This window comes from Pristiophorus japonicus, chromosome 4 (assembly GCF_044704955.1).
Source record: "Pristiophorus japonicus isolate sPriJap1 chromosome 4, sPriJap1.hap1, whole genome shotgun sequence".
Lineage (NCBI taxonomy): Eukaryota > Metazoa > Chordata > Chondrichthyes > Pristiophoridae > Pristiophorus > Pristiophorus japonicus.
Window position 1 is genome coordinate 31,894,993 of NC_091980.1, and position 21,005 is coordinate 31,915,997.

Here is a 21,005-nt window from a genome sequence, read left to right on the forward strand (position 1 = left end):
CCAACGTGTTCTGGAAGGCAGAAAGCTGAGGAGGACAAAACAGGTATTTTTTTTTACATACCTTGAGTTATTTAGTAATTCAACTGAGAGAAGCTCAGAGCTTTAAAAGATTTTTCAGTTGCAACCCACTACTGTCCCTTATTGAATCAACTTGTTTTTCAAACCAGGGGAAGTCTCTTGGGTTAAGGCTCATTGTTTGATATTGAATGCAAGAACCCATTTCTCTTAGGAAAGAGAAAAATACATTTGGAATTTAAATCAGTAGCATGGTTATTGTATTTTAAATCGCCAGTGTATTCATTGTTGTAAGTAGCAATGCTGAAAATAATCACAAATATTGAAAACAATGGAGAGAAGATTACTAGTAAACAACTTGAAAATTGCCAACAAATTGAAGCAAGGAGCACAAAGAGTCTTAAAACCATGCTCACCCAAATAAACATAACTGAATTGATCAACTGAAGGTTAGAAATTATAGTGTGTGGAATCTGTCTTTACTTCCAATATGAGTAAATATTTCCCAATAGGCAGTAAGACTAATGAAACTGCTGTTATGTGTCAATCAGTGGAGAAGAAAATGTTACTGAAAATGTGCTGGTAGTGACTATTCACAGAATATCTTCATGGTGTTTTGGGCTGAAAGGCAACAGTATAGAAACACTAAAAGAAAACAAATTAGTCTTATTAAGAGCTTCTTAATATTGTGAATAAGTCTAATAGTCTGGCTGATGGGAAATTCTATGCAGGTTGTGTTGATTTCCTTATGGCCTAATGTTCAGAACATTTAAGAGCTAATTTTGTGACTGGGAGTTCCCAGTAAGCAGCAGCTCTTACAGGGAGCACAGATCGTGACGTTTTCGGCTCACAGCCGTTCATTTTCTCGTCATTAAAACTAAAATGAATGCATGGAACTTAAGTGGCTCCAGGCCCACAATTTCCCAGCCTGCAGCGCCTCTGGGAGCCACTTCTCACAGGAAGTGTCCAGTTGTGGAACTAATCTTTAGTGGAAACCAGATGCTACTGTGGGATAGGATGCGAAACGTGTGGCAATTTCAGCACTACACTGTTGTGTTGAGACAGCCATCACTGAAAGCCATCAGCTGACCCTGATACCGTTCCTGAGCTCCATCCAGCTACTATCAACCCTACTGTCAACCTGCCCTCAGTTCAACCCCCATGGCAGACCGTGCACTCGCACCATTGGCTTGTCAGCTTTTTTCTGTGTAACTCATTGGGTAATTCTTTTCATTCATAAGTTTCTGAAACTAATAGGTTTTTCATATTTGTAACTATCCATTTAAGAATAACTGACTTCATAGTTCTAAATTTGACAACTCAGTCATTCTTGATATCGAGAGGAGGATGTAATTCATAAATGTTATATGTAGATACGTATATTTTCTTGGAAGGCTTAGAAAAAACTTAAGGAGTCAGGTCCTCTTCATATCCATTCTGTTAACCAGACACCGGATTTTGCTAGATGTTAAGGTTTCCTCTTTTTCTGGGTAACAAATTTGTCCTCTCTAATACAACAAGATGTTGAGACTGTAGAAGCGAAAACCTTTCACTGTTTGGTACAATAGTTATTCCTCTCTAAGCACCTCTTTAATATTAATTTACCACCTAATTTAATGTTCCATCTCCTTGAAGTAGGCACCTCATAATATGACCATGCATTAGACACATTCCTAGGTATGAACTCATAATCTAAGTATCTGATGTAATCTTGGATTAGTACAACATTGAAGGAGGCCATTCAGTCCATCGAATCTGTGCCAGGGCCTTGGAAGAGCAATCCAGTTATTATAGTATCATAGACATTTAAGCACGGAAGGAGGCCTTTTCGGCCCCTCGTGTCCACGCCGGCTGACAAAGAGCTATCCAGCCTAATCCCACTTTCCAGCTCTTGCTTCATAGCCTTGTAGGTTATGGCACTTCAAGTGCATATCCAAGTACTTTTTAAATGTGGTGAGGGTTTCTGCCTCTGCCACCCTTTCAGGCAGTGAGTTCCAGACCCTTACCACCCTCTGGGTGAAAGAAATTCCCCTAAACCTCTTACCAATTACTTTAAATCTATGCCCCCTGTTGTTGAAACCCTCTTCTAAGGCAAAAAGATCCTTTCTATCCATTCTAGCTAGGCTCCTCATAATGTTATACACCTCAGTAAGGTCCCTCTTCAGCCTCTTCTGTTCCAAAGAAAACACCCCATCCTATCCCAATCTTTCCTCATAACTAAAATTCTCCAGTCTAGGCAACACCCTCGTAAATCTCCTCTGTACCCTTTCTAATGCAATCACATCTTTCCTGTAATGTGGTAACCAGAACTGGATGCACTACTCTAGCTGTGGCCTAACTAGTGTTTTATACAGTTCAAGCATAACCTCCCTGCTCTTGTATTCTATGCCTTGGCTAATAAAGGCAAGTATTCCGTATGCCTTCTTAACCATCTTATCTACCTGGCTTGCTACCTTCAGGGATCTGTGGAGTTCCACTCCAAGATCCCTTTGTCCCTCTACACTTCTCAGTGTCCTACCATTTAATGTGTATTCCCTTGCCTTGTTAGCTCTCCCCAAATACATCACCTCATACTTCTCCTGACCAGTTCATTGATATCTTCCTGCAGTCTACAGCTTTGTTCTTCATTATTGTTAGGCCCACTTCCCCACTCTTTCCCCATATTCCTGTAATTTTTTCTCCTGCAAGTATTTATCCATCCCTTTTGAATGTTACAATGTAAACAACATGCCTTGTTGGGTGGCAGTCTAGTCCATAAGTTAGCAACGCTTAAGTGTGTGTCGGTGGCTAAGGATGTCTGGGACAGGATGTTTTACGTCATCCAAAAGCCTCACTTAACATAGGTTTATAACTGTTTAGTTATAGGCCATCACTGCTGTTATCCAAAATGGTCTCAGAAATGGTCTCTGATGACTTCTGACAATCACAATTACTGATGGTCTATAATCGGAAGACATAAAAGGAGACTAAGTGGATGAAATTCATTACCTCACCGCCCGCTGCCGCCCGTTGTCGCCGACATTCCTCGACAAGATCCGCCCAGTGCCACTTTTGAGGGGGCCTGGAGTGGGCTGGAGTGGGCGGGAGGAGAGAGCCGCTGGGAGAACCACCCGCTGACGTCAGTGGACGGCTGAGTGGCGCAACTGACCTCCCGCCCGCTGAGCTCCCAGATTCCTACGGGCGGGAATTGGCAGCAGAACGGGGTTGGACCACTGCGAGGAGGCTGGTCTGTCCCCGACGGTAACATAGAAACATAGAAACATAGAAAATAGGTGCAGGAGTTGGCCATTCGGCCCTTCGAGCCTGCACCGCCATTCAATGAGTTCATGGCTGAACATGCAACTTCAGTACCCCATTCCTGCTTTCTCGACATACCCCTTGATCCCCCAGGTAGTAAGGACTACATCTAACTACTTTTTGAATATATTTAATGAATTGGCCTCAACAACTTTCTGTGGTAGAGAATCCCACAGGTTCACCACTCTCTGGGTGAAGACGTTTCTCCTCATCTCGGTCCCAAATGGCTTACCCCTTATCCTTAGACTGTGACCCCTGGTTCTGGACTTCCCCAACATTGGGAACATTCTTCCTGCATCTAACCTGTCTAAACCCATCAGAATTTTAAACATTTCTATGAGATCCCTTCTCATTCTTCTGAACTCCAGTGAATACAAGCCCAGTTGATCTAGTCTTTCTTGATATGTCAGTCCTGCCATCCCGGGAATCAGTCTGGTGAACCTTCGCCGCACTCCCTCAATAGCAAGAATGTCCTTCCTCAAGTTAGGATACCAAAACTGTACACAATACTCCAGGTGTGACCTCACCAAGGCCCTGTACAACTGTAGTAACACCTCCCTGCCCCTGTACTCAAATCCCCTCGCTATGAAGGCCAACATGCCATTTGCTTTCTTAACCGCCTGCTGTACCTGCATGCCAACCTTCAATGACTGATGTACCATGACACCCAGGTCTCGTTGCACCTCCCTTTTTCCTAATCTGTCACCATTCAGATAATAGTCTGTCTCTCTGTTTTTACCACCAAAGTGGATAATCTCACATTTATCCACATTATACTTCATCTGCCATGCATTTGCCCACTCACCTAACCTATCCAAGTCACTCTGCAGCCTCACAGCATCCTCCTCGCAGCTCACACTGCCACCAAACTTAGTGTCATCTGCAAATTTGGAGATACTACATTTAATCCCCTCGTCTAAGTCATTAATGTACAATGTAAACAGCTGGGGCCCCAGCACAGAACCTTGTGGTACCCCACTAGTCACTGCCTGCCATTCTGAAAAGTACCCATTTACTCCTACTCTTTGCTTCCTGTCTGCCAACCAGTTCTCAATCCACGTCAGCACACTACCCCCAATCTCATGTGCTTTAACTTTGCACATTAATCTCTTGTGTGGGACCTTGTCGAAAGCCTTATGAAAGTGCAAATGCACCACATCAACTGGTTCTCCCTTGTCCACTCTACTGGAAACATCCTCAAAAAATTCCAGAAGATTTGTCAAGCATGTAAGTAGGAAGAACCTGAAAAAATGGTACGTGAACATTTAAAAAAAAATGTGAACAGTGATGTACCTCGATGGGATCCCCTGAAGGTCTTTGGATAGAATTTTTATTTTTTAGTGTTGATTTTTTTTCAGGTCTTCGACCCCCCGTGGGCCCGACTCCATCCTCAGCGGCACTTGGGCAGTAAGCACCTCTGCCATTGAGAATGAGAGCTCCCGCCCACTGCCGCCCCGATTGGCGGCGTACATCGTCCATTTGCCGCCCGCCGACCTTCGAGGGACCTCGGCGATGAATATCCTGCCCAAAGTACCGTCCGGTACTTCGGTGACCATCGGCGGCACTTTGGGTGGCACTTGGGCGGGAGGAGGCCTTGATGAAAATCGGCCCCTTGGACTACATGAGGTCCAGGCTTGCAATAGGCAAGAGTTGGAAATGTTGATTTTCTATGGGTGATTTTTAGTTGTGATTTTGGTTCAAGAGGTTTGGGCTGAGAGGTGGACACAGTGTTGTCTGAGCTTAAGAGGCATGGTGCTTTACAGACTGGTGATTGTACCATTTAATAAGTTATTATGTGCTGTACATGCTGAGATAGTTGTGATGTTATGCATTATCTCCACAAACCACCACAGCCAAGGTAGGAAAATATATTTAAAACCATTCCTGTCATGTATCTTACATTATTATATATAACTCTATCCTAACATGCTATACATGACTGTAATAAGATATGACCTGTAACCACCAGCATACCTTACCACCAGGGGTGCACTTGCAAGAGACAAGTATATAAGGACAAGTCTCAGGCAAGTGCAGCATTTCCAGAGCTGTGAAATAAAGGTGCAGGTCGAGAGTGACCTTGACTTCGCTACATGCCTCGTGTGAATCTGTACTGAGGCGACGAGTTACGGGATTACAGAATCCACAGAATGGTGAACAACGGATCAGATGAAAAGTACAATGCAAGCAATCAACTACAAACTGAGAGAAGCTCAAGAGAGATCAGCCAGACGCAGCTCATTCTTTGGGAACACATTGAACAATGGAATAGGTCTGTGCAGGAGGTGTGGGGGTGGGCACTCATCAAGGGGATGTCGATTTCAGCAGGCTGTTTGCAGAAATTGTGAATATACAGGGCATTTGGCCCGCATGTGCAAAAAAACGGCAGCTCGGCTGGTATACGAATTGGATGGGTCAGAAAGCGGACCAGAAGATGGTGGGGACAGTACCCGGGACACCGATGTACAGTGGGTCAACACGATCAATGGCCACTGCTCCTACAACAGGACGCCTCCTATAATGGTGAGGTTCCTACTCAACGGGATATCTGTCAACATGGAGCTGGATACGGGAGCGAGTCAATCTCTCATGGGCGCTCAACAATTTGAACAACTGTGGCCACATAAAAGAGACAGACCAAAACTCACAAGGGTTGACACCAAACTAAGGACCTATACCAAAGAAATCGTACCAGTCCTCGGCAGCGCCATGCTCTCTGTCACACACAAAGGGTCAGTGAACAGACTTTCCCTGTGGATTGTCCACGGAGAACCCCCCAGCACTGCTGGGGAGAAGCTGGCTGGCAAAACTAAACTGGAAATGGGATGATGTCCATGCCATGTCATTAGAAGAACGGAGCTCCTGCTCAACAGTTATAAAGCGATTTGAACATCTCTTTCAGCCAGGTGTGGGCACTTTCAAAGGGGCCAAAGTCAAAATCTACATCACACAGGATGCTAGACCGGTCCATCACAAGGCCAGAGCTGTACCCTATATGATGAGGGAAAAGATTGAACACGAACTAGACAGGCTTCTGCGGGAAGGCATTATATCACCTGTGGAATTTAGCGACTGGGCAAGTCCCATCGTCCCAGTCATGAAGCCTGATGGATCCGTACGAATCTGTGGGGACTACAAATCTACCATAAACAGAGTCTCCCTACAGGACCAGTACCCGCTGCCCAGAGTGGAGGACTTATTTGCCACATTGGCTGGAGGTAAACTTTTCTCAAAATTAGACCTCACATCTGCGTATATGATGCAAGAATTGACCGAGGAATCCAAGCTACTCAGCACCATCAACACACATCGAGGCCTTTTCATGTACAATCGATGCCCATTCGGCATCAGGTTGGCAGCTGCCATATTCCAGCGCAACATGGAGAGTCTGTTCAAGTCCATCCCGGGGATGGTTGTATTTCAAGACGACATACTTATCACGGGTAGGGACACCGACTCCCATCTCCGTAATTTGGAGGAAGTACTAAAGGGGTTGGATCGGGTAGGCCTACGAGTCAAGAAATCCAAGTGCCTGTTTCTCGCACCCGAGGTTGAATTTTTGGGCAGAAGGATTGCCGCTGATGGAATCCGCCCAACAGAGTCCAAAACAGAAGCAATTCGCCTTGCAGCCAGGCCCCGGAATGTCTCAGAACTGCGCGCCTTTCTCGGGCAACTCAATTACTTTGGGAACTTTATGCAGAACTTAAGCACGCTGCTGGAGCCTCTCCACATACTACTCAGGAAGGGATGCGATTGGTTTTGGGGGGATGCCCAGGAACGCGCCTTCAATAAGGCACGCTACCTTCTGTGTTCCAACAGTGTTTTGACTTTCTTTGACCCAGGTAAAAAGCTAGTTCTCACATGCGATGCGTTAGCGTATGGGGTCGGGTGCGTTTTGCAACATGTCAATAGTGTGTGCAAATTACAACCCATAGCTTATGCCTCCAGGTCACTTTCGCGGGCGGAGCACGGGTACGGAATGGTTGAGAAGGAGGCGCTCGCGTGGTGTGTACGGTTTCAAAAAGATGCACCAATACCTTTTCGGGCCAAGTTCGCGTTAGAAACCGACCACAAGCCATTCACGTCCCTCCTATCCGAGAGCAAGGCAATAAACGCCAACGCCTCGGCGCGAATTCAACGGTGGGCACTCATGCTGGCGTCCTATGACTATACCATAAGGCACAGACAACTGTGCCGACGCGCTCAGCAGGCTACCTCTGGTGACCACGGAAGGGTCTGATGAACAGGACTGTGAGATAGTCATGGCAATCAATGCCTTTGAGTCCACAGGTTCGCCCATGACAGCTCGCCAAATCAGAGCCTGGACGGCCAGCGACCCCACGTTATCCTTAGTAAAAAGATGTGTCCTAACCGGTGACTGGGCAGAGGCTCGCGATGCCTGCCCCGAGGAATTAAAACCCTTTCACAGGCGCATGCATGAGCTATCACTACAAGCAGACTGCCTGATGTGGGGCAGCCGAGAAGTCATGCCTCTGCGAGGCAGAGAGGCATTTGTCCGGGAGCTCCACCGTGAGCACCCGGGGATCGTTCTCATGAAGACCATAGCCAGATCCCACGTCTGGTGGCCTGGTATTGATGCGGACTTGGAGCTCTGCGTCCGAAGGTGCACCATTTGTGCCCAACTCAGCAATGCCCCCAGGGAGGCTCCACTGAGCCCCTGGCCCTGGCCTACCAAACCGTGGTCGCGGGTGCACGTAGACTATGCGGGCCCATTCATGGGCACAATGTTCCTCGTAGTTGTAGATGCATTTTCAAAGTGGATCGAATGCACCATTTTAAACTTGAGCACAACCTCCACCACTGTGGAGAGCCTCGCAACCATGTTTGCAATGCATGGAATCCCTGACATATTGGTCAGTGACAATGGTCCGTGCTTCACCAGCGCAGAATTCCAAGATTTTATAATTGACCACGGCATAAATCACGTCAAGACGGCACTGTTCAAGCCAGCCTCCAATGGCCAGGCGGAGAGAGCAGTGCAAATCATTAAACAGGGCATGCTCAAAATCCAAGGTCCCACGCTGCAGGGTCACCTGTCACGACTGCTGCTGGCATACAGATCTCGTCCGCACTCACTGACTGGGATCCCCCCCGCGCAACTGTTGATGAAAAGGACTTTAAAAACAAGGCTCTCATTAATCCTCCCAGACATGCACGAAATTGTTGAGGCAAAGCGCCGTAAGCTGACTGAGTACCATGACAGAAATTTGAGGGGGAGATGGAATGAGATAGGAGACAAAGTGTTTGTACTAAACTATGGCAGGGGTCCCAAATGGCTTGCAGGGACGGTAACGGGCAAGGAAGGAAACAAGCTACTGGTAGTACAAATGGACAATGGCAAAACCTACCGGAGGCATGTAGACCAAGTCAAAAGCAGATTTACCAACAAAACTGCGGAACCAGAGGCAGACTACTCGCACCACACCTGGTGGACAGACAGAGGGAACAACCTGAGGAAATGGCAATCCCAACAGACAGCCCAGGTGAGTCAACAACAATCACACCAATTGAAACAGACAGCCCAGGCGAGATACCAGCAACCACACCCAAAGAAAAACAGACACCAAGGCAAACAACTGAACCACAACTCAGACGCTCCACGCGAGAGCGTAGACCACCTAAGAGACTGAACCGATAAAGACAGTAAGACCTTGGGGGAGGGTGATGTCATGTATCTTACATTATTATATATAACTGTATCCTAACTTGCTTTACATGACTGTAATAAGATATGACCTGCAACACCAGCATAACTTACCACCAGGGGTGCACTTGCAAGAGACAGGTATATAAGGACAGGTCTCAGGCAAGTGCAGCATTTCCAGAGCTGTGAAATAAAGGTGCAGTTCCAGAGTGACCTTGACTTCACTACATGCCTCGTGTGAATCTGTACTGAGGGGACAGGACTTTACAATTCCTTCATCTTGTGGGAAGGGGTGGGGAATGAATAGTGGATAATGGGTTATGTGTCAGCTGTCTCTGAGTCAGAGGTTGTGGGTTCAAGTCCCACTCCCGAGACTTGAGCACAAAAATCTAGCTTGACACTCCAGTGTAGTACTGAGGGAGTGCTGCACTGTCGGAGGTGCTGTCTTTCCAATGAGACGTTAAACCGAGGCCCCGTCTGCTTTTTCAGATGACGTAAAAGATCCCATGGCACTATTTCAAAAAAGAGCAGGGGAGTTATCTCTGGTGACCTAGCCAATATTTATCCCTCAATCAATATCACTAAAACAGATCATTATCACATTGTTGTTTGTGGGAGCTTGCTGTGCGCAAATTGGCTGTCGCATTTCCTACATTAGCAGTGACTACACCTCAATAAGTACTTCATTTTAAAGCATTTTGGGATGTCCGGTGGTCATGAAAGGTGCTATATAAATGCAAGTCTTTTGTCTTTCTTTTCAATATCTTTGGAAAAAATGTTTCAATAAATATATATATTTGCATCCAATTGAACAATCCTAAACATAACAGTCTGGTTCAGCTTGATCTACAGAGATACACCCAAATAATCTTTGCTGTGCTTAGTCACACTGACAAGAATCAAGCAATTATCAACTGTGCCTGATTCAGTGTTTAAAATAAAACTTTTATAGGCTCGCAATATAATACTCTTTCTGCAACACAACTGTGCAGGCCCAAACACAGTTCATATTGGGTTAGGTTTTTCCAAGGACATGCCACTATCTCTCATCTGCTTCAGTACATCCGAAGATGGCTAGATTAGACCCAGCTGAGTCCAATAATTTTCTAAAATTTATTTTTTTGTCCCACTTGCCCATTTTCCTTGCATGTCAGTTGTTTATCCAACGTCTGAAGCCATCACATACAAGCCCATCCTCTTTTGATGTCCATAGAGACACACTATAAAAGGATTTGCTGGATTATGATTAAGAATGGGATCTTTATCTGATGTTCCCAATACTAACATAAACACTCTGAAGCCAATTACATCATCCCTCAGCTGAGATCTGCTAACTCATCACAGACCAGGGATTGAACCTGGGACTTCCCTAGTCTGTATGGCTTAACTACTTAACAAACTTGCTGAAGCATTAGCGAACTGACTCTCATGCATTTAACATGAGAACAATCTATATAACCAGCCGCGAGGGACCCAGTTGTCAACAGCTCGGCACATCTGTAAAGCATCAGGATAATTTCAAGCATCTTCTCCCAAGCATTCCTATTGCCCAATTTTCCAGAGAATTGTGTACAAAGCAGTAATCAGGGAAACTGAAAAGAATTGCAGGCTCAAGTGTACAGCAATGAATCACTTGACGTACTCTCATTAGTGAGCCTATTAAAAATTGCATGAAATTTATTGTAAGCCAGTGCAGTCTTTTATTAGTGCAAAAGACTATAAAGATTCATAATGTGGTACCTACTTTTATAGTTAGAAAGCAGTTTACAGCTAAAAAGTTCTGTCATGATACTAAAAAGATCTACATTTCTATGTTTTCCTTTACTGCAAACGGTGCCTCAAAATAATGGGTGCTCTTGAAAATATACAGACAACAGTCGTGAGCGAATTTAATGTCCTAGCCCGTGGTTTAATTTACTTTAAAGCACCAACTTTGTGCAAGAGGTATGCCAGAGTAACTCTTTATTGATCAGCTGGTGTCGGTATGTTTGGAAACCCATCACCATGTTTCATAGTCTCCAAATCAAGATAGACTTTCTACTTATACTTTCCCATTGAAATATACCCCTTTTAATCCAAGTCCAGAGAACACACTCGCCAAGGCTTCTTCGACAGCATGTCCCAAACCCGCGACCTCCACCACCTAGAAGGACAAGGGCAACAGATGCATGGGAACACTTTCAGCTCCAAGTTCCCCACCAAGTCACACAACATCCAGACTTGGAAATATATCGCCGTTCCTTCATCGTCTCCGGGCTAAGATCCTGGAACTCCCTCCCTAACAACACTGTGGGAGCACATTCCCTACACAGACTGCAGCGGTTCAAGAAGGAGGCTCACTACCACCTTCTCAAGGGCAATTAGGGATGGGCAATAAATGCTGGCCTTGCCAGCGATGCCCACATCGCATTGGTGAATTAAAAAAAAATACAGGCACATGTTGGCAACAGCCAAGGCTTAGAGACAGTTAAGTGTGTGCAGATCTATTTCTAGAGATTAAAAAGCTAAAACTGAACAGTTTACCAGCACACAGAACTGGTAAGTTTCTTGCTGCTTTTGAAATTAGGAACAATCTATTGCAGGAATATCTGGAGTCAACTGGAATCTCAACTCTCAGTTGCAAACTTACCCCTCCAGGTCGCATTATCATTGATCAACAGTTCCTGGAGTATAATAGACCTGAATGGCTTAGAAACCAGATTTTCCCAGAGAATAGTGGACCTCTGGAACAGGCTCATTGAATTCCTTCGAGCAAGAGCGAACACCTCGTACAAAAAGTAGCTACTCACTAGAATTATCAGCGCCAGAATGATGTCCTGGACTAGTTTCGATGGCCTAGGGGATCAGGGAGGAATTTCCCAGATTTCCCCACCCCCCCCCCCCAAAGTAGACTGGGTTTTAATTTGTTTTTTTGCCTCTCCCAGGAAATCACACGGTTCCGGGTGAGTTAGGGAGTGCGTCTATTGTGATGCTCAAGGTATCACAATTGTGTGGGACAGGCTGGACGGACCAGTCCGTCATAACCTGTATGTTCGCATTACCGAGTCTGTCACAGAAAGTTGACTTAGTTCTAATATATATATTTTTTTTGTCAGGAATGTCATCTTGGAGCCACCTGGACCCCAAAGAATCCTCACTTTCCTCACCTCCCCCAAGAAGGAAAGTCACTATGTGGTTATTAGAAAGCTAACAAGTGCATGTTTGCGTCTTCAAAAGGCATACAATTGGTACAGCAGTTCCTTGTTGTATGCACCTGTGAGTATGCTCACAGGTTTGTACAGAAATAGTTGTAGAGCCTTGTGTACATCAGAGCCAGGGTGTCCCTGGAGATGGAGCACGCGGTGTCTACCGATACACTCACGGCCTTCCACGAGAGGTGGGCGCCGGAGGGACTGGAGTGCATCATCACCCCGGCAACCAAATTTTAATTTGATTTGTTTAACATCCAAAGTTTAATTTGTTTAATGTGTCGGTTTTAGTGCTTCTTTAATAAGGGGGCACTTGATTATTGTTTCAACTTAAAATAGTTGTAAAGCCTTGTGAGTGGCTTAGCCAGTCACATGATGTTCACAAGACCCAGATTTGAGGTCTTGGTCTTCAAACATTCCTCCTCAGGTGACCGAAGGCTGCGCTGGCACACTGGAGACGGTGTTGGACCTTGTCATCGATGTCTGCCCTTGCTGATAGTAGGCTGCCGAGGTATGGAAAATAGTCCATGTTGTCCAAGGCCACGGCATGGGTTTTGATGACCAGGAGTCAGTGCTGAGTGGCGGGGTCATGTTGATGGAGGATCTTTGTCTTACGGATATTTAGCGTAAGGCCCATGCTTTCGTATGCCTTGGTGCAGGTGTTGACGATGGCTTGAGTTCAGCCTCTTAGTGTGCGCAGATGCAAGCGTCATCCACATACTGTACTTCGATGACAAGCTTATGGCTTGATGTTGATGAATGCTACAGGACAGTAGTGCTCCCACCCTCCTATATGGCTCAGAGACGTGGACCATATACAGCAGACATCTCAAAGTGCTGGAGAAGTACCACCAATGCTGCCTCCGCAAGATCCTGCAAATCCCCTCAGAGGGTAGGTGCACCAATGTCAGTGTTCTCGCTCAGTCCAACATCCCCAGCATCGAAGCACTAACCACGTTCGACCAGCTCCATTGGGCGGGCCGCATGCTCGACACGAGACTCCCTAAGCAAGCACTCTACTTGGAACTCCTATACAGCCAGCTCACCCCAGGTGGGCAGAGGAAACATTTCATGGACACCCTCAGAGCCTCCTTGATAAAGTGCAACATCCCCACCAGCACCTGGGAATCCCTGGCCCAAGACCACCTAAAATGGAGGAAGAGCATCCGGGAGGGCGCTGAGCACCTCGAGTCTCATCACTGAGAGCATGCAGACATCAATGCAGAGAGCGCAGACAGCGGAAGGAGAGTGCGGAAAACCAGGCTCCCCACCCACCCTTTCCTTCAACCACTGTCTGCCCCACCCACCTATGGCAGAGACTGTAATTCCCGTATTGGACTGTACAGTCACCCGAGAACTTACTTTTCGAGTGGAAGCAAGTCATCCTCAATTATGAAGGAGTGCCTATGATGATGATGATGACAAGACTCAATGAAACCCAAGTCAGTTGAGTCTAGGTCATCCACGAGGTATGCAGTTGTGAGCCTAGTGGATGAACTGGTAATGTGTAGTATGATTTTTAAATCTTTGTTAATAAATCAACTAGTTCTTAATAGCGATGTGTGGCTTTGAATTTTTAAGTAAAGAACCTATGAAGCAAATACATTACACTTGTGAGCAGCACAACTCACCATAAAATGTGTAAGTGCTAAAGTAAATGTTGGTCCCTTAGAGAACGAGACCGGGGAATTAGTAATGGGGAACATGGAGATGGCAGAAACTCTGAACAAATATTTTGTATCAGTCTTTATGGTAGAGGACACAAAAAAATATTCTGACAATGGATAGTCTAGGGACAATAGAGGGGGAGGAATTAACACAATCACAATCACTAAGGAGGTGATACTCAGTAAGATAATGGGACTAAAGGCAGATAAATCCACTGGACCTGGTGGCTTGCATCCTAGGGTCTTAAGAGAAGTAACGGCAGGGATTGTGGATGCATTGGTTGTAATTTACCAAAATTCCCTGGATTCTGGGAAGGTTGGAAAACTGCAAATGTAACGCCCCTATTTAAAAAAGGAGGCAGACAAAAAACAGGAAACTATAGACCAGTTAGCCTAACATCTGTGGTTGGGAAAATGTTAAGAGTCCATTATTAAAGAAGCAGTAGCAGGACATTTGGACATTCGGTCAGACAGAGTCAGCATGGATTTATGAACGGGAAGATATAATTGACAAATTTGCTGGAGTTCTTTGAGGATGTAATGAACAGGATGGATAAAGGGGAACTAGTGGATGTGGTGTATTTGGACTTCCAGAAGGCATTTGACAAGGTGCCACATAAAAGGTTACTGCACAAGATAAAAGTGCACGGGGTTGGGGGTAATATATTAGCATGGATAGAGGATTGGCTAACTAACAGAGAACAGAGAGTCAGGATAAATGGTTCATTCTCTGGTTGGCAACCAGTAACTAGTGGGGTGCTGCAGGGATCAGTGCTGGGACCCCAACTATTTACAATCTATATTAACGACTTGGATAAAGGGACTGAGTGTAACGTAGCCAAGTTTGCTGATGATACAAAATGGAAGGAAAAGCAATGTGTGAGGAGGACACAAAAAATCTGCAAAAGGATATAGACAGGCTAAGTGAGTGGACAAAAACATTGGAAGATGGAGTATAATGTTGGAAGTGTGAGATCATGTACCGGCAGAAAAAATTAAAGAGCAAGTTATTATTTAAATGGAGAAAGATTGCAAACTGTCACAGTACAGTGGGATCTGGGGGTACTTGTGCACGAAACACAAAAGGATAGTATGCAGGTACAGCAAATGATCAGGAAGGCCAATGGTATCTTGGCCTTTATTGCAAAGGGGATGGACTATAAAAGCAGGGAAGTCTTACTACAGCTATATAAGGTATTGGTGAGGCCACACCTGGAATACTGTGTGCAGTTTTGGTTTCCATATTTACAAAAGGATATACTTGCTTTGGAAGCAGTTCAGAGAAGGTTCACAGGTTGATTCCGGGGATGAGGGGGTTGACTTATGAGGAAAGGTTGCGTAGGTTGTGCCTCTATTCAATGAAATTAAGAAGAATGAGAGGTGATCTTATCGAAACGTATAAGATTATGAGGGGACTTGACAAGGTGCAGAAGGATGTTTCCACTAATGGGGGAGACTAGAACTAGAGGGCATGATCTTAGAATAAGGAACCGCCCATTTAAAACAGAGATGAGGAGAAATTTCTTCTCTTAGAGGGTTGTAAATCTGTGGAATTCACTGCCTCAGAGAGCTGTGGAAGCTGGGACATTGAATAAATTTAAGACAGAAATAGACAGTTTCTTAAATGATAAGGGGATGAGGGGTTATGGGGAGCGGGCAGGGAAGTGGAGCTGAGTCCATGATCAGATGAGCCATGATCTTTGAGTGGCGGAGCAGGCTCGAGGGGCTGTATGGCCTACTCCTGTTCCTATTTCTTATGTTCTTATAAATGAACATAGCTGTCGTTAACTACTAATATGGAGAAAAGGGGAGGCTAAATTATATTTGACTTTTAAAGATATATAAATAAAATTTTCACACTCAAATGAATGAACTTTGAACTGAAAATCAGCCACTCTTAATGTGAAGGGGTTGGGCATATATGGGGATAAAGTTTTTAAGTGACAATTTTTTGAATATATGAATAACACACCCGAATGAATGTCATGCCAGTTAAATTAACACTTCTTTTATATATTCACACTGTTTATGTTTAATGGTAAAACATGCACTCAAAAGTAGGCACAGAGACAAATGCACTGCAGCATGAGAGACTTTTGATAGTACATTAGCAGTCCAAAGTGCAATTCTTACAAATGGGGAAATTCTGGAATCTGTTGGTTCTCAGAACTTTGGAGAATAATATGTTCTGTGGCGGCACCATGTATAATAGAAGTACAATGTGCATAGTTATAAATAATGTTTTATCTGTACCCTCCACAAGACGTGGCAAAGGCACAGGATACAGCTGCAGAGTAGCATTCACCACAGCACCAACGGTCTGAATCAGCAGTTCAGATACGTATACTTCACATCCCTCATTTAGTAATGAGGCTGAGGCAGCATAGGGTAAAGCAATGGTCCTTGTTGAAGATTGTCAAGGTACATGATGTAGGATAGCCCTTGTGCATTACCTTGAAATAGAGAGCATAGTGGGCATACTTCCCAACAGAGGATGCTACAACCCATGAATCACTTTGAGACAGACTGTGGATCCATACCTACAGTAAGAGAAGGATATATGGTTATCTGCGCTGCAGTCTGTCATTGAGCCAGAAGCAACAACAATGTCAATTCCAATGAGACAGGCCATAGACACAGACGTAGGAGCATCAGTCGTAAATTCTCCCTCTGCTATAATGTGTGCTTACATAGTAACGCAGTAATGTTTTGGGCAGGAAAAGTCTGTGGGGCAGAATTTCCGCATCATTTCCCCAATGTCTTTCCATAATTTTAGCAGAGACCCTGCAGAATCTAAGGGTGTAATGATTATGTTACTGGATTAGTAAGCCAGAGGTCTGGACTAATAATCCAGAGAACATAAATTCATATCCCATTTTACCAGTTTGATCATTTGATTTCAATTTGGAAATTTAAAAAGCTGATAGCAAAAAACAAAATGACCATGATGTTGTAGGATTGTTGTGAAAATCGAACTCGTTTTCTAATGTCCTTTAGTTAAGGAAACCGACTGTCCTTACTTGATCGAGTCTATGGGCTCAAATTTGGCCCAACCTTTTTTTTGGCACACTCACTAAAGATGCGGTGACTTTGTCAGCTGAAAACGGCGCTGGAAAAATCTCCCCCAATTCTGGCCGCTGTGTTGCCTCTTCCGGGGCTTGGCACGGCGTGGCCAGTCGATTGGGGGGCAGAGCTAGGGCCCTGCGCCAGAAACTGTGCGGGCAGCTCTGCACATGCGTGTTGGAGTGTGCGCGCATGCGCTGTAGCTCCTGCCCCCAGCCTCGTGTGCATGCTGCAGCGTGGGACCCGATGCATCCTGCCCCTATCCCAGGCCAAGTGGCCTACTGCCTTCCCGGGCTAGAAGGCCACAACAAGCAGGTTGGTGCGGGGCCCAAGCCGGGGCGGCGGAGATGGGGAGAGGAGTTTTGATTCCGGGGTGGGGGGACGTGGGAGAATTCCGAACTGCAGGGTGGGTTTGATCACCGACCCCATGGGGCTAACATTGTTTGTAAGGGGCGGGTGAGCTTAGGTGGCTGGGAGAACATAAGAACATAAGAATTACGAGCAGTAGATACTTCTATTTTTTATTTGGATATTTTGAAAAAATTATGTAAATATGTTTTGTCTCTTTCCTTCTTTTATTTTTGTAGTTTAAGCTTCCATGAATGTTTCTGTTGTTTAGTAAATTAACTTTGCAAAGTTTATCTTATGATGTCCTGTATAGCTGTTTGATCCTATTCACATTCTTTAGTCAAGTCATTAAGTTCTGCTGACCTCCGCTGTACCTCCCTGCGCTGATTTCTTAACTCTCCGCAAGGGTTTTCTGTGCGGCCACAAGTTGCCACATACGCTGGCCTAAGTTAGTTTGGAGTAACTATTAGCTGTCCAAAGTGGTCTAAATGGCCAAAATGGGCGTAAGTGGCTGGTAACGCCCCCTTTTGAAAAAAGCTAAACTAAACTAAAAAAATCTTAACTAACTCACTTACACTGGTGCAAATTGAATGTGCAAATGGGGATTTTTAAGATACTCCAGAAAAATCAAGTTGCTCCAAAAAAAAACGGAGCAACTCCTGCGCAATTTTGTGCCCTATATGTGGTAGACTCTGAAGTGGCCTACTAAGCCACTCGGTTGTAGAATAAAACTGCTACAAAGAACAATTGCAACAGTTCAAGAAGGCAGCGCCCCAGAACCTTCTCAGGGCATCTAGGGATCGGCAACTAATGCTGGCCTTGCCTGCACCGCCCACATCCTGAGAATGAATTAAAAAAAACAGCCATTTATGTCGTTTCTCCTGGGTTTTGCCATTCTTCCTTCGCAGTTGTAGTGGGAGATTGAGAGAAGCCCCGCAAAAATTCTACGTGCATTGGTCCATCTAGCCTACCCATCTCAATGACTCATTAGTTGCTTAACAATGCTCTGGGCTTTACTATCCAAGGATAATTCAAGGATAGCTTATAACATGTCACATACTGCCATCAGGGAGGAATTCAGAAACTTCACAGAGGCTCACTGGTCTAAATTTAGACACATCATTGGGTTGTGTGATGAAATGACCTCCAGCTATGGCATGCATGGAGAAACTCAGGAACAGTCGATCAATGGTAATGCCAGTGGTATTTCTGGGTCATCACGTTGTCATATATAAATAAGTGGCTGTAGGCACCACCACAGAAACCTGTGAACCATCAGCAACTGTGTACAGAACAATTTGCCATTGTTTTCGATACCTCACAGTTCATCACAGATACAGAGGTCAGGCCTCTTGTATAACTCAAATTAACTTTCCAGCTGGTTCAATAATCAACCAGCATTTGCTACCCCGTTAGCCAGGTGAGCACTTAGGGAAAAGTGTATTTGAAAAGCAATCTGTATTGGCGCAGTTGATCATTGGTAAATTGGAAAATATGTATATATGGTGGGTTGTCCCATGTAATAGACAATGTATTATTCTGCTGCTAAGGTGGAACTGTGTTGAAGACAATAAAAGTCCAATTGCTGTATGTAAACATAGACAGGCTTTAATTGCTGTTTGGTGAAGGAAGCTCCAGTTTCAATTGTGCTTGTAAATTCTAAAGTTACGGTTAGTTTCAGAGGGGCACTGATGGCGAATGCTGACAGTTTTGCCATCATTACCTCTGTAAAATCGAGGCCATTGACTTCTGAGATGTTCCATGTGGGTACCTTGAAGGTGCTTGGTGTTTGAGAGCAGTGTTGCAACTAGTAGTGCAGTGTAGATGGTTGATTGGCCTTGCAGTAATTCATGGAACAGCCTGAACTGCCTCCATGCAATGATCTCTGTGAAGTCCACGTAGCTATGTCTGTTGTGGTACGTCCATTGCCTGGGGCTATTTGTTCTGTGAATAGTGTACACCTTCAGCCTCTGTGCTTCCAGGCTGCCCTCTCTTCTTATGCCCTCTGGCCTTCCAGACCACCCAATGCTCATGCTGGTCATTGAAATAACTGGTAATGGCTGATTATGTTGTGGAGATGAAAATGCTATTGTACAATTAAATTCTGATTTCTGGTGTATTTCTGAATGAGCATGTGAGTGCTGAAGGCACAAAATTCATTTTCTAGAATGGTTATTACAAGTTTTGGATCTGCACTAAATATTCCCTTGGGTTCAGAGTTTCTGGTCATTCCCATAAGTGGACCTTGTGATCCCTATGATCTGCAGAGTTCTGATACTGCTTAATAGCTAGTGAAATGATTACAAGACCCAGGGTCTGTAACAATCAGACCTTTTGTTGTGTGTATTGGATACTGTAATCTTGCATGCGCACTCTTGTGCGTTCTTCTAACTTTGTGAAGGCAGACTGAAAAGCATTCTAGTGTAATACATCCCATTGTAAACCAATAAATTGGTTAATTTTACATGAGGTGTAAGAATGAACAGAACAACCCTGTCCCTTTGTTATGGGCTGAACTCATTTTCAAAATGAGCAATCCCCAAACTAGCCAGTATGAACATTTCTCTCACAGCACATATGGGGGCCGAGACGGATCGCACATTCCATTTTTGAAGAGATTTCTCCACCACGTCGGATGAGGTGGCTTCTTTCCCGAAATTCAGTTCTTGTCGTTTTTTTTTGAAGCGGACCAGAAGTCGGTCATAATGGGGACGGAAATGGGGCGGTAAGTGCTCTAGAGCGGCAGAAGTGAAGGCGGGATGGAGTCTCCACCGCTGTCAGTTAGCAGCGGAGCGGAGATGACATCATTACACATGTGCGGCACCACGTCTCTCCCCTTCAGAGCCGCAAGAGAGCCGCTACTATTCTTCAGGTTTGGTCCACTTGGCCACCAGGGTTTCGGCCGGGCCAGTGGTCTGGTACCCAAGAGGGGGTGCCAGGTTGCCTGTTGGCGGCCCAGCTGAACCCAGGGGTATAATTGTCCGGCCGACCTGGAAGACAAGATGCACCGACAGAAAAATCTGTCGGGGGCACCGCTCGGCAGCTGGAGGATTTTTACAGCTGAATTTGGCTGGAGGTGCGGGAGATCAGCGGTGCGTGCCTGGATCACTTACTTAGGACCAGTCGGCAGTGGCGGGGCAGAAGTGGGGACTGCCAGAAAAATTCCTGAGCTGAATTTCACTGGCGGCAGTCATTGGACCGGAAGTCGGCGGCCGCTTGATTTCACCGCTTGGCTACCGCTTTCCGGCCATAAGTGATCTTTTTGGGGAGCTGAATTTTGGCCCCATGTAGTTGTATCTCAGCCAGAAACTCTGAACCTGCCTCTGACTGTAATAGAAAGTGATATTTTCTCTGTCTCTCACCCTTTGAGAGTCAAGCTGTTGATTGCTTTTTCCTCAGAGAGCAAGGCTAAGGCCCCTCCCTCAGTTTTCCATGTTGAGGATCGACTGTGTTGAGTTGCCAGTTAAGGCTCTCACCTTGAATGAGAGGTCTAGCACCTCAAATAAGTAACCCACCTCACTTTGCAGCAGGACCTTATTTGTTGAACTAGGCCCCCTGCGTACCTCTGAATGAAAGTCACTCTAATATTAAAGGTGGAAATATCCCTTAGGATGTGTTGCATGACTCCCAGTTGTCTCAAACAGATATGATGTGTAAGAATGCACCATTTTGAGATGGCTGATTGGCTTGTTATTCCAAATAATTCTAAACAGCATCCCAGATGGCTTGTGTCTCTTTTGGCATTAAACTATTTGTGAGTTG